The sequence below is a fragment of the Eriocheir sinensis genome, unplaced genomic scaffold (genome assembly GCF_024679095.1).
Source record: "Eriocheir sinensis breed Jianghai 21 unplaced genomic scaffold, ASM2467909v1 Scaffold256, whole genome shotgun sequence".
NCBI lineage: Eukaryota > Metazoa > Arthropoda > Malacostraca > Decapoda > Varunidae > Eriocheir > Eriocheir sinensis.
In genome coordinates this window covers 47206-62940 of record NW_026111561.1, presented here as the reverse complement: position 1 = coordinate 62940, position 15735 = coordinate 47206, and positions in this window count along the sequence as shown.

The following is a 15735-nucleotide window of genomic DNA, read 5'->3' as shown; positions in this document are numbered from 1 at the left end:
TATACGTATTTACTTCATTTTATGAGTATTTTGTATATATATTTTTATACAAATCTAAGTTATTTTATGTGTATTCGTATATATATTTTGAAACAAATTTACATTGTTTTATATGTATTTTGCATATCTATTTCAATACAGATTTACCTTATTGTATGTGTATTTTGTATATTTATTTTAAAACAAATTAAGTTTTTCATGTGTATTTTGGTATATATATTTTTATAAAAAATGCGTTATTTAATGGGTATTTTGCATCTTTATTTTCATACAAATTTACATTGTTTTATTATAAAATAATATAAATTTGTATGAAAATATATATAAAAATACACATAAAATAACATGAATTTGTATAAAATTTGTTTCAAAATATATACGAATACACACAATAAAATAACGTAAATTTTTATGAAAATGTATATATAAAATACACATAAAATAGTTTAAATACGTAGAAAAATATATATACAAAATACACATAAAATAATGTAAATTCGTAAAAAAATTAAATACACAAAATTCCAATAAAAGAATGTATATTTGTAGGAAAATATATACAAAAAACAAATAAAATAACTAAAATTTGTATAAAAATATATACAAAAATACACAAAAATAATATAAATTTGTTTGAAAATAGATATGCAAAATACACATAAAGTTAGGCAAATTTGTATTGAAATACATATACAAAACTCACATAAAATAATGTAAATTTGTATGAAAATATATAAACAAATACATATAAAATCACGTAAATTTGGATAAAATATATATATACAAAATATACATTAAATATTTTAAATATGTATAACAATATATTATATTATATATATTTTTATTGATATTTGCGTTTTTTATGTGTATTTTGTATAGGTTTTCTCACAGAAATTTACATTATTTTATTGGTATTTTGTCTATTTATTTTCATACGAATTATATGATTATTTGTGTATTTTTTACATTTTTTTTATACGTATTTACATTATTTAATGTGTATTTTGTTTATATATTTTTATACAAATTTACGTTATTATATGTGTATTTGTATAGGTATTTTGATACAAATTTACATTATTTTATGTATTTTATATATATTTCAATTCAAATTTAGCTTATTTTAAGTGTATTTTGTATATCTATTTATTTTAATACAAAATCAAATATTTTATGATTTTTCGTATATATATTTTTATAAAAAATGCGTTATTTTATGTGTATTTTGCATCTTAATTTTCATACAAATTTACATTATTTTATTAATATTTTCTGTATTTATTTTGATACGATTTTACATTATTTTATTTGTGTTTTGTATACATTTTTTTATACATATTTACATTATTTAATGTTTTTTTTGTATATATATTTGATACAAATTTACGTTATTTTAAGTCTATATGTTTATATATTTTCATTCAAACTTACATTATTTTATGTGTATTTTGTATATGTATTTCAATACAAATTTACCTATTTTTATATGTTTTTTGTATATTTATTTTCATACAAGTTTAAATTATTTTTGTGTATTTTTGTATATAGTTTTAAACAAAATTTAGGTTATTTTATGTGTATTTTGTATATCTATTTTCATACAAATACACATTCTTTTCATGATATTTTGTTTATTTATTTTGACACGAATTAACATTATTTAATGTGTATTTTTTATATATATTTTTATACGTATTTACATTATTTCAAGTGTATTTTGTATATATATTTCTATAGAAATCTGCGTTATTTTATGTGTATTCGTATATATATTTTGAGACAAATTTACATTGTTTTATGTGTATTTTGCATATTTTTTCAATACAAATTTACCTTATTGTATGTGCATTTTGTATATTAATTTTAATACAAATTTGATTAATTTATGTGTATTTTTGTATATATATTTTTATAAAAATATGCTTTATTTTATGGGTATTTTGCATCTTTATTTTCATACAAATTTACATTATTTTATTGATATTCTGTGTATTTATTTTAACATGATTTTACATTATTCTATGTGTATTTTGTATATATATTTTATAAAAAAATGTATTTGTTTTCATTTCATACAAATCTACATTATTTTATGTGTTTTTTGTACATGTATTTAAATACAAATTTAACTAGTTATATGTGTATTTTGTATATCTATTTTGTATGTATATTTTTATAGAAATTTACTCTATTTTATGAGTATTCGTATATATATTTTGATACAAATTTACATTATTGATGTGTATTTTGCATATCTATTTCAATACCAATTTACTTTATTGAACGAGCATTTTGTATATTTATTTTAATACAAATTTAACTATTTTATATGTATTTTTGTATATATATATTTTTATGCAAATATTCGTTATTATATGGATATTTTGCATCTTTATTTTCATACAAATTTGCATTATTATATTGATATTCTCTATTTATTTTGATACGATTTAACATTATTCTATGTGTAATTCGTATATTTTTTTTATACATATTTACATTATTTAATGTTCATTTTGTATATATATTTTATCCAAATTTACATTATTTTATGTGTATTTGTTTATATATTTTCATACAAATTTACATTATTTTATGTGTTTTTTGTATATATATTTTTCTACGTATTTAAATTATTTTCTGTGTATTTTGTATATACATTTTCATAAAAAAATTACGTTATTTTATTGTGTGTATAAGTATATATTTTGATACAAATTTTATACAAATTCATATTATTTAATGTCTATTTGTATATATATTTTCATACAAATTTATATTACTTTATGTGTATTTTTTCATATATTTCAATACAAATTTACCTTATTTTATGTTTATTTTGTATATTTATTTCATTCAATTTTAAATTATTCTATGTGTATATTTGTATTTGAATTTAGGTTATTTTATGTGTATTTTGTATATATATTTTCATCCAAAATTACATTATTTTATTGATATTTTCTTAATTTAATTCGATACGAATTTATATTATTTCATAGGTATTTTGTATACATATTTTTATACTCATTTACATTATCTAAAGTGTGTTTTGTATATATATTTTTATGCAAATTTATTTTATGTTCATTTTTGTACATATATTTTTATAGAAATTTGCGTTATTTTATGTATATAGTTTTATATAAATTTACGTTATTTTTTGTGCATTTTGTATATTTATATTTATACAAATACACATTCTTTTATTGGTATATTGTTTATTTACATTTATACGAATTTACATTATTTTATGTGTATTTTGTATACATTTTTTTATACGTATTTACTTAATATTATGTGTATTTTCTATATGTATTTTTATAGAAATCTACGTTATTTTATGTGTATATATATATATATATATATATATATATATATATATATATATATATATATATATATATATATATATATATATATATATATATATATATATATATATATTTTGAAACAAATTTACATTATTTTATATGTATTTTGCATATCTATTTCAATACAAATTTACATTATTGTATGTGCATTTTGTATATTTATTTTAATACAAATTCAAATACTTTAAGTGTATTTTGGTATCAATAATTTTATAAAAAATGCGTTATTTTATAGGTATTTTGCATATTAATTTTCATACAAATTTACATTATTTTATTAATATTCTGTGTATATATTTTGATACGATTTTACATTATACTATTTATGTTTTGTATATATTTTTTTATACATATTTACATTATTTAATGTGTATTTTGAATATATATTTCATACAAATTTACGTTATTATATGTGTATTTGTTTATATATTTTCTTTCAAATTTACATTATTTTATATGTATTTTGTATATATATTTCAATACAAATTAACCTAATTTTATGTGTATTTTGTATATTTCTTTTCATACAAATTTAAATTATTTTTGTGTATTTTTGTATATAGTTTTATACAAATTTAGGTTATTTTATGTACGCGATTACATTATTCAATGTGTGTTTTGTATATATATTTTTATCCAAAGTTACTTTATTTTACGTTCATTTTTGGACATATATTTTTATGGAAATTAGCGTTATTTTATATATATTTGTATATGTTTTCTCATACAAATTTACATTATTTTATTGATATTTTGTTTATTTAGTTTGATACGAGTTACATGATTATATGTATATTTTGTACATATTTTTTATACGTATTTACATTACTTAATCTGTATTTTGTTTATATATTTTTAAACAAATATACGTTATTATATGTATTTTTATAAATATTTTGATACAAATTTACATTATTTTATGTATTTTGTATATACATTTCAATTCAAATTTAGCTTATTTTATCTGTATTTTGTATATCTATTTTCATACGAATTTAGTAACTTCTGTGTATTTTTGTATATAGTTTTATAGAAATTTACGTTATTTTATGTGTATTTTGTATATTTATATTTATACAAATACACATTCTTTTATTGGTATTTTGTTTATTTATTTTGAAACGAATTTACATTATTTTATGTGTATTTTTTATACATTTTCTTATACGTATTTACTTCATTTTATTTGTATTTTGTATATATATTTTTATACAAATCTACGTTATTTTATATGTATTCGTATATATATTTTGAAACAAATTTACATTGTTTTATATGTATTTTGCATATCTATTTCAATACAGATTTACCTTATTGTATGTGTATTTTATATATTTATTTTAATACAAATTAATTTTTTCACGTGTATTTTGGTATATATATTTAAAAAAAAAAAAATGCGTTATATAATGGGTATTTTGCATCTTTATTTTCATACAAATTTACATTGTTTTATTAATATTCTGTGTATTTATTTTGATACGATTTTACATTATTCTATGTATATTTTGTATATCTATTTGTGTTTTGTAATTATTTTTTTATACATATTTACATTATTTAATGTGTATTTTGTATATTTTAAAACAAATTTACGTTATTTTATGCGCATCTGTTAAAATATTTTGATACAAATTTACATTATTTTATGTATTTTGTATATATATTTCAATACAAATTTAGTTTATTTTATGTATATTTTGTATATCTATTTTCATTCGTATCAAAATAAATAAACAAAATAGCAATAAAATAATGTAAATTTGTATGAGAAAAATATACAAATACACATAAATTAACGCAAATTTCTAAAAAAATATATGTACAAAAATGCACATAAAATAAAGTAAATTTGCATAAAAATATATATACAAAACACACATTAAATAAAGTAAATGCGTACATAAAATAAACTAAATTTGTATAAAACTATATTCAAAAATATTTAAAATTTGTATGAAAAGAAATATACAAAATACACATAAAATTAGGTAAATTTGTATTGAAATACATATACAAAATACACATAGAGTAATGTAAATTTGAATGAAAATATATAAACAAATACACTTAAAATAACGTAAATTTGTATAAAATATATATGCAAGATACACATTAAATAATGTAAATGTGTATAAAAAAATATATACAAAAAAGAAATAGAATAATGTAAATTCCTATCAATATAAATCCACAGAATATCAATAAAATAATGTAAATTTGTATGAAAAGAAAGATGCAAAATTCCCATAAAATAGTGCTTTTTTTTTTTAAATATATATACCAAAATACACATAAAATATTTAAATTTGTATTGAAATAAATATACAAAATGCATATACAGTAAGGTAAATATGTATTGAAAGAGATATTCAAAAATACATATAAAACAAAGTAGATTTGTTTCAAAATATATATACGAATACACATAAAATAACGTAGATTTCTATAGAAATATATATACAAAATACACATGAAATTATGTAAATACGTATAAAAATATATACACAAAATGCATATCTAGGTAAATTCGTGTCAAAATAAATAAACAAAATATGAAAAGAATGTGTATTTCTATGAAAATAACGTAAATTTGTATAAAATATATATGCAAGATACACATTAAATAATGTAAATGTGTATAAAAATATATATATACAAAAAACAAACAGAATAATGTTAAATCGTATCAAAATAAATACACAGAATATCAATAAAATAATGTAAATTTGTATGAAAATAAAGATGCAAAATTCCCATCAAATAGCGCATATCTCATAAAAATATATATACCAAAATACACATAAAATATTTAAATTTGTATTGAAATAAATATACAAAATGCATATACAGTAAGGTAAATATGTATTGAAAGAGATATTCAAAAATACATATAAAACAATGTAAATTTGATTCAAAATATACATACGAATACACATAAAATAAAGTACATTTCTATAGAAATATATATACAAAATACATATGAAATTATGTAAATACGTATAAAAATATATATACAAAATACATATCAAATAAGGTAAATTCGTGTCAAAATAAATAAACAAAGTATCATGAAAAGAATGTGTATTTGTATGAAAATAGATAATAGATAATAAATTTGTATAAAATATATATGCAAGATACACATTAAATAATGTAAATATGTATAAAAAAGTATATACAAAAGAGAAATAGAATAATGTAACATCGTATCAAAATAAATACACCGAATATTAATAAAATAATGTAAATTTGTATGAAAATAAAGATGCAAAATTCCCATAAAATAGCGCATTTCTTATAAAAATATATATACCAAAATACACATAAAATATTTAAATTTGCATTGAAATAAATATACAAAATGCACATACAATAAGGTAAATTTGTATTGAAAGAGATATGCAAAAATATATATAAAACAATGTAAATTTGTTTCAAAATATATATACGAATACAAATAAAAAAACGTAGATTTTTATAAAAATATATATACAAAATACACATAAAATTAAGTAAATACGTATAAAAAAATGTATACAAAATACACATAAAATAATGTAATTTCGAATTAAAATAAATGTAAATTTGAATGAAAATATAAAAACAAATACACTTAAAATAACGTAAATTTGTAAAAAATATATATGCAATATACACATTAAATAATATAAATGTGTAAAAAAAATATATACAGAAAACAAATAGAATAATGTAAAATCGTATCAAAATAAAAACACAGAATATCAATAAAATAATGTAAATTTCTATGAAAATAAAGATGCAAAATTCCCAAAAATTATCGCATTTTTTATAAAAATATATATACCAAAATACACATAAAATATTTAAATTTGTATTGAAATAAATATACAAAATGCATATACAGTAAGGTAACTTTGAATTAAAAGAAATATTCAAAAATACATATAAAACAATGTCAATCTGTTTCAAAATATATATACGAATACACATAAAATAAAGTACATTTCTATAGAAATATATATACAAAATACATATGAAATTATGTAAATACGTATAAAAATATATATACAAAATACATATCAAATAATGTAAATTCGTGTCAAAATAAATAAACAAAATATCATGTAAAGAATGTGTATTTGTATAAAAAGATATAATAGATAATAAATTTGTATAAAATATATATGCAAGATACTCATTAAATAATGTAAATATGTATAAAAAAATATATACAAAAAACAAATAGAATAATGTAAATTCGTATAAAAATAAATACACCGAATATTAATAAAATAACGTAAATTTGTATGAAAAAAAAGATGCAAAATTCCCATAAAATAGCGCATTTCTTATAAAAATATATATACCAAAATACACATAAAATATTTAAATTTGTATTGAAATAAATATACAAAATGCACATACAATAAGGTAAATTTGTATTGAAAGAGATATGCAAAAATACATATAAAATAATGTAAATTTGTTTCAAAATATATATACGAATACAAATAAAAAAACGTAGATTTCTATAAAAATATATATACAAAATACACATAAAATTAAGTAAATACGTATAAAAAAATGTATACAAAATACACATAAAATAATGTAAATTCGATTTAAAATAAATAAACAAAATACCAATAAAAGAATGTGTATTTGGATAAATATAAATATACAAAATACATATACAAAATAAACATAAAATAAGGTAGATTTGTAATAAAATATATGTACAAAATACACATAAAATAATGTAAATTTATATGAAAATATATATACAAATACACATAAAATACCATGAATTTGTATTAAAATATATATTCAAAATAAATATTAAATAATGTAAAAGCGTATAAAAATATATATACAAAGTACATAAAAAATAATGTAAATTCATATCAATATAAATCAACAAAACACCAATAAAATAATATATGTATATGAATGAAAATAAATTTACAAAATACACATAACATAACTAAAATTTGTATTAAAATATATACAAAAATACATAGAAATAATTTGTTTGTATGAAAATAGATATACAAAATACACATAAATGAAATGTAATGTTTATACAAAAAACCCATAAAATATTGTAAATTTGTGTCAAAATATATAAACAAATACACATAAAATAACGTAAATTTGTATGAAAAATATATACAAAATACATATAGAATAATGTCAATTCGTATCAAAATGAATGAGCAGAATATCAATAAAATAATGTATATTTGTATGAAAATAAAGATGCAAAATACCCCAAAAATAAAGCATATGTTTATAAAAATACAGATACAAAAATACACATCGAATAATTAAATTTGTATTAAAATTAATATACAAAATGCGTATATAATAAGGTAAATTAGTATTGAAAAAATATGCAATATACACGTTTACTCATACAAATTTATATTATTTTATTGGCATTTTGTTTATTTATTTTGATACGAAATACATGATTATATGTGTATTTTGTACACATTTTTTTATATGTATTTAATTTATGTAATGTGTATTTTGTTTATATATTTTCATACAAATTTACGTTATTATATGTGTATTTGTATAAATATTTTGATACAAATTTACTTTATTTCATGTATTTTGTATATATATTTCAATTCAAATTTAGCTTATTTTGTGTGTATTTTGTATATATTTTCATACAAATTTAATTACTTCTGTGTATTTATGTATATAGTTTTATATAAATTTACGTTATTTTATGTGTATTTTGTATATTTATATTTATACAAATACACATTCTTTTATTGGTATTTTGTTTATTTATTTTGATACGAATTTACATTATTTTATGTGTATTTTGTGTACATTTTTTTAATACGTATTTACTTCATTTTTCGTGTATATATATATATATATATATATATATATATATATATATATTTATAGAAATCTACGTTATTTTATGTGTATTCGTATACATATTTTAAAACAAATTTACATTGCTTTATATGTATTTTGCGTATCTATTTCAATACAAATTTACCTTATTGTATGTGTTTTTTATATATTTATTTTAATACAAATCTAATTTTTTTGTGTATTTTGGTATATATATTTTTATAAATAAAAAAAATGCGTTATTTTATGGGTATTTTGCCTCTTTATTTTCATACAAATTTACATTATTTTATTAATAATCTGTGTATTTATTTTGATACGATTTTACACTATTCTATTTGTGTTTTGTATATATTTTTTTATCCAAATTTACGTTATTTTAAGTGTATTTGTTTATGTATTTTCATTCAAATTTACATTATTTTATATGGATTTTGTATATGTATTTCCATACAAATTTACCTAATTTTATGTGTATTTTGTATATTTATTTTCATACAAATTTAAAATATTTTTGTGTATTTTTTTATATAGTTTGATACAAATTTAGGTTATTTTATGTTTATTTTGAATATCTATTAAATATATATACAAAATATATTTACATATGAAATTATGTAAATACGTATAAAAATATATATACAAAATACATATCATATAATGTAAATTCGTGTCAAAATAAATAAACAAAATATCATGAAAAAAATGTGTATTTGTATGAAAATAGATAATAGATAATAAATTTGTATAAAATATATATGCAAGATACACATTAAATAATGTAAATATGTATAAAAAAGTATATACAAAAAACAAATAGAATAATGTAAAATCGTATCAAAATAAATACACCGAATATTAATAAAATAATGTAAATTTGTATGAAAATAAAGATGCAAAATTCCCATAAAATAGCGAATTTCTTATAAAAATATATATACCAAAATACACATAAAATTTTTAAATTTGTATTGAAGTAAATATTCAAAATGCATATACAATAAGGTAAATTTGTATTTAAAGAGATATGCAAAAATACATATAAAACAATGTAAATTTGTTTCAAAATATATATACGAATTCAAATAAAATACAAATACAAAATACACATAATATTAAGTAAATACGTATAAAAAAATGTATTCAAAATACACATAAAATAATGTAAATTCGAATTAAAATAAATAAACAAAATACCAATAAAAGAATGTGTATTTGGATAAATATAAATATACAAAATACACATACAAAATAAACATAAATTAAGGTAGATTTGTAATAAAATATATGTACAAAATACACATACAATAATGTAAATTTATATGAAAATATATATACAAATACACATAAAATACCATGAATTTGTATAAAATATATATTCAAAATAAATATTAAATAATGTAAGAGCGTATAAAAATATATATACAAAGTACATATAAAATGAAAATTAAGATGCAAAATACCTATAAAATAACGCATTTTTTTTATAAAATTATTGATACCAAAATACACATAAAATATTTGAACTTGTATTAAAATAAATATACAAAATGCACATACAATAAGATAAATTTGTATTGAAATAGATATGGGAAATACATATCCAAAATCCACATAAAATTAAGTAAATACGTATAATAAAATGTATACAAAATACAAATAAAATAATGTAAATTCGTATAAATGTAAATAAACAATATACCAATAAAAGAATGTGTATTTGTATAAATATAAATATACAAAATGCACATAAAATAACGTAAATTTATATAAAACTATATACATAAAATAACGCAAATTTCTATAAAAATATATGTACAAAAATAAACATTAGATAAATTTGCATAAAAATATATATACAAAACACACATTAGATAATGTAAATGAGTATAAAAATATGTATACAAAATTCCTATGAAATAATCTAAATTCGTATCGAATTAAAATAAGAAATACCAATAAAAAATGTAATTTTGGATGAAAATATATATACAAAATATACATAAAATATCCTAAACACAAAAACAAATATACACATAAAATAATTTAAAATTGAATGAAATAAATATACAAAATAAACATAAAATAAGGTAAATTTGTAATGAAATATATGAAAAAATACACAAAATAATATAAATTTGTATGAAAATATATATACAAATAGACATTAAATAACATGAATTTTTCTAAAATTTGTATCAAAATATATACTTATACACACAATAAAATAACGTAATTTTTTTTTATGAAAATGTATATACAAAATACACATAAAATAATTTAAATACGTAGAAAAATATATATACAAAAAACACATAAAATAGTGTAAATATGTATGAAAATATATAAACAAATACACATAAAATAATGTAAGTTTGGATAAAAAATATATACAAAATTAACATTAAATAATGAGAATATATATATAAAAAAATATATACAAAAACCACATAAAATAATGTTAAATCGTATCAAAATAAATAGAATATTAATAAAATAATGTAAATTTGTATGAAAATAAAGATGCAAAATATCCATATAATAACGCATATTTGCATAAAAATATATATACAAAAATACATATAAAATAATTAAATTTGTATTAAAATAAATATACAAAATGCACGTACAATAAAGTAAATTTGTATTGAAATAGATATGCAAAATACACATTAATAATGTAAATTTGTATCAAAATATATATACGAATACTCATAAAATAGAGTAAATTTCTATGAAAATATACATACAAAATAGATATACAAAATACACATATAACTAGTTAAATTTGTATTTAAATACATGTACAAAAAACACATAAAATAATGTAGATTTGTATGAAATGAAAACAAATACATTTTATATAAAATATATATACAAAATACACATAGAATAATGTAAAATCATATCAAAATAAATACACAGAATATCAATAAAATAATGTAAATTTGTATGAAAATAAAGATGCAAAATACCCATAAAATAAAGCATATTTTTATAAAAATACATATACAAAAATACACATAGATTAATCAAATTTGTATTAAAATTAATATACAAAATGTACATACAATAAGGTAAATTTGTATTAAAAAAATATGCAAAATACACATAAAACAATGTAAATTTGTTTCAAAATATATATACGAATACACATAAAATAACGCAGATTTCTATAGAAATATATTTACAAAATACACTTGAAATAATGTAAATACGTATAAAAATATATATACAAAATACACATTAAATAATGTTAATTCGTGTCAAAATAAATAAACAAAATATCATGAAAAGAATGTTTGTTGGATGAAAATAGATATACAAAATACACATAAAATAACCTAAATTTGTATAAAACTATTTACAAAAATACACAAAAATAATTTAAACTTGTATGAAAATAAATATACAAAAAACATATAAAATTAGGTAAATTTGTATTGAAATACATATACAAAATACACATAAAATAATGTAAATTTGAATGAAAATATATAAACATATAGACTTAAAATAACGTAAATTTGTATCAAATATATATACAAAAAACACATTAAATAATGTAAATATGTATAAAAATATATATACAAAACACAAATAAAATAATATAAAATCGTATCAAAATAAATACAGAAAATATTAATAAAATAATGTAAATTTGTATGAAAATTAAGATGCAAAATACCCATAAAATAATGCATTTTTTATAAAAATATATATACGAAAAAAACATAAAATATTTGATTTTGTATTAAAATAAATAGATATGCAAAATACTCATAAAATAAGCTAAATTTGAATTGAAATATATATACAAAATACATAAAATAATGTATTTTGTATCAAATTACTTATACAAATACACATATAATAACGTAATTTGTATAAAATATATAAACAAAATACACATTAAATAATGTAAATACGTATAAAAAATGTACAAAATACACAAATAATCATGTAATTCGTATCAAAATAAATAGACAAAATACCAATAAAATAATGTAAATTTCTATGAGAAAACATATACAAAATACACATAAATAACGCAAATATCAATAAAAATATATGTAATATAATATATTTTTAAACATATTTAAAATATTTAATGTATATTTTGTATATATATTTTATCCAAATTTACGTTATTTTATATGTATTTGTTTATATATTTTCATATAAATTTACATTATTTTATGTGAGTTTTGTATATGTATTTCAATACAAATTTGCCTAACTTTATGTGTATTTTGCATATCTATTTTCAAACAAGTTTAAATTATTTTTGTGTATTTTTGTATATATTTTTATACAAATTTTAGTTATTTTATTTGTTTTTTGTATATATATTTTCCTACAAATATACATTCTTTTATTGGAATTTTGTGTATTTAATTTTTTACGAGTTTACAATATTTTATGTGTATTTTGTATGTATATTTTTCTACGTATTTACATTATTTTATGTGTATTTTTTATATATATTTTCATAAAAATTTACGTTATTTTATTGTGTGTATTCGTATATATTTTGATATAATTTTAATACAAATTCATGTCATTTTATGTGTATTTGTATATATATTTTCATACAAATTTACATTATTTCATGTGTATTTTTAAATATATTTCATTACAAATTTACCTTATTTTATCTTTATTTTGTATATTTATTTCATTCAATTTTAAATTATTTTATGTGTATTTGTATTTAGGTTATTTTATGTGTATTTTCTCTATATATTTTCATCCAAAATTACATTATTTTATTGGTATTTTGTTAATTTAATTCGATACGGATTTAGATTATTTGATAGGTATTTTGAATATATATTTTTCTACGCATTTACATTATTTAATGTTTTTTTTGTATATATATTTTTACGCAAATTTACTTTATTTTATGTGTATTTTTGTACATATATTTTTTATAGAAATTTGCGTTATTTTATGTTTATTTTGTATATGTCTTCTCATACAAATTTACATTATTTTATTGTTATTTTGTTTATTTATTTTGATACGAATTACATGATTATATGTGTATTTTGTACATATTTTTTTTATACATGTTTACATTATTTAATGTGTATTTTGCTTATATATTTTTATACAAATTTACGTTATTATATCTGTATTTGTACAAATATTTTGATACAAATTTATATTATTTTATGTATTTTGTATATATATTTCAATTCAAATTTAGCTTATTTTATGTGTATTTTGTATATCTATTTTCATACAAATTTAATTACTTTTGTGTATTTTTGTATATAGTTTTATATAAATTTACGTTATTTTATGTGTATTTTGTATATTTATATTTATACAAATACACATTCTTTTATTGGTATTTTGTTTATTTATTTTGATACGAATTTACACTGTTTTATGTGTATTTTGTATACATTTTTTTATACGTATTTGCTTCATTTTATGTGTATTTTGTATATATATTTTTATTGAAATCTACGTTATTTTATGTGTATTCGTATATATATTTTGAAACAAATTTACATTGTTTTATATGTATTTTGCATATCTATTTCAATACAAATTTATCTTATTGTATGTGTATTTTGTATATTTATTTTAATACAAATTCAAATATTTTATATGTATTTTGGTATATATATATTTTTTTTAAATGATTTATTTTATGGGTATTTTGCATCTTAATTTTCATAGAAATTTACATTATTTTATTAATATAATGTGCATTTATTTTGATAAGATTTTACATTATTCTATTTGTGTTCTGTATATATATTTTTTATACATATTTACATTATTTAATGTATATTTTGTATATATATTTTATATAAAAAATTACGTTATTTTAAGTGTATTTGTTTATATATTTTTATTCAAATTTACATAATTTTATGTGTATTTTGTATATGTATTTCAATACAAATTTACTTAATTTTATGTGTATTTTGTATATTTATTTTCCTACAAATTTAAATAATTTTTGTGTATTTTTGAATATAGTTTTATACAAATTTAGGTTATGTTATGTGTATTTTGTATATCTATTTTCATACAAACACACATTCTTTTATTGATATTTTGTTTATCTATTTTGACGCGAGTTTACATTATTTAATGTTTGTTTTGTATATATATTTTTATACGTATTTACATCATTTCATGTGTATTTTGTATATATATTTCTATAGAAATCTACTTTATTTTATGTGTATTCGTATATATATTTTGAAACAAATTTACACTGTTTTATGTGTATTTTGCATATTTTTTATATGCAAATATACCTTATTGGATGTGCATTTTGTATATTAATTTTAATACAAATTTAATTATTCTATGTGTATTTTTGTATATATATTTTTATAAAAATATGTTTTATTTTATGGGTATTTTGCATCTTTATTTTCATACAAATTTACATTATTTTATTGATATTCTGTGTATTTATTTTGATACGATTTTACATTATTCTATGTGTATTTTGTATATATATTTT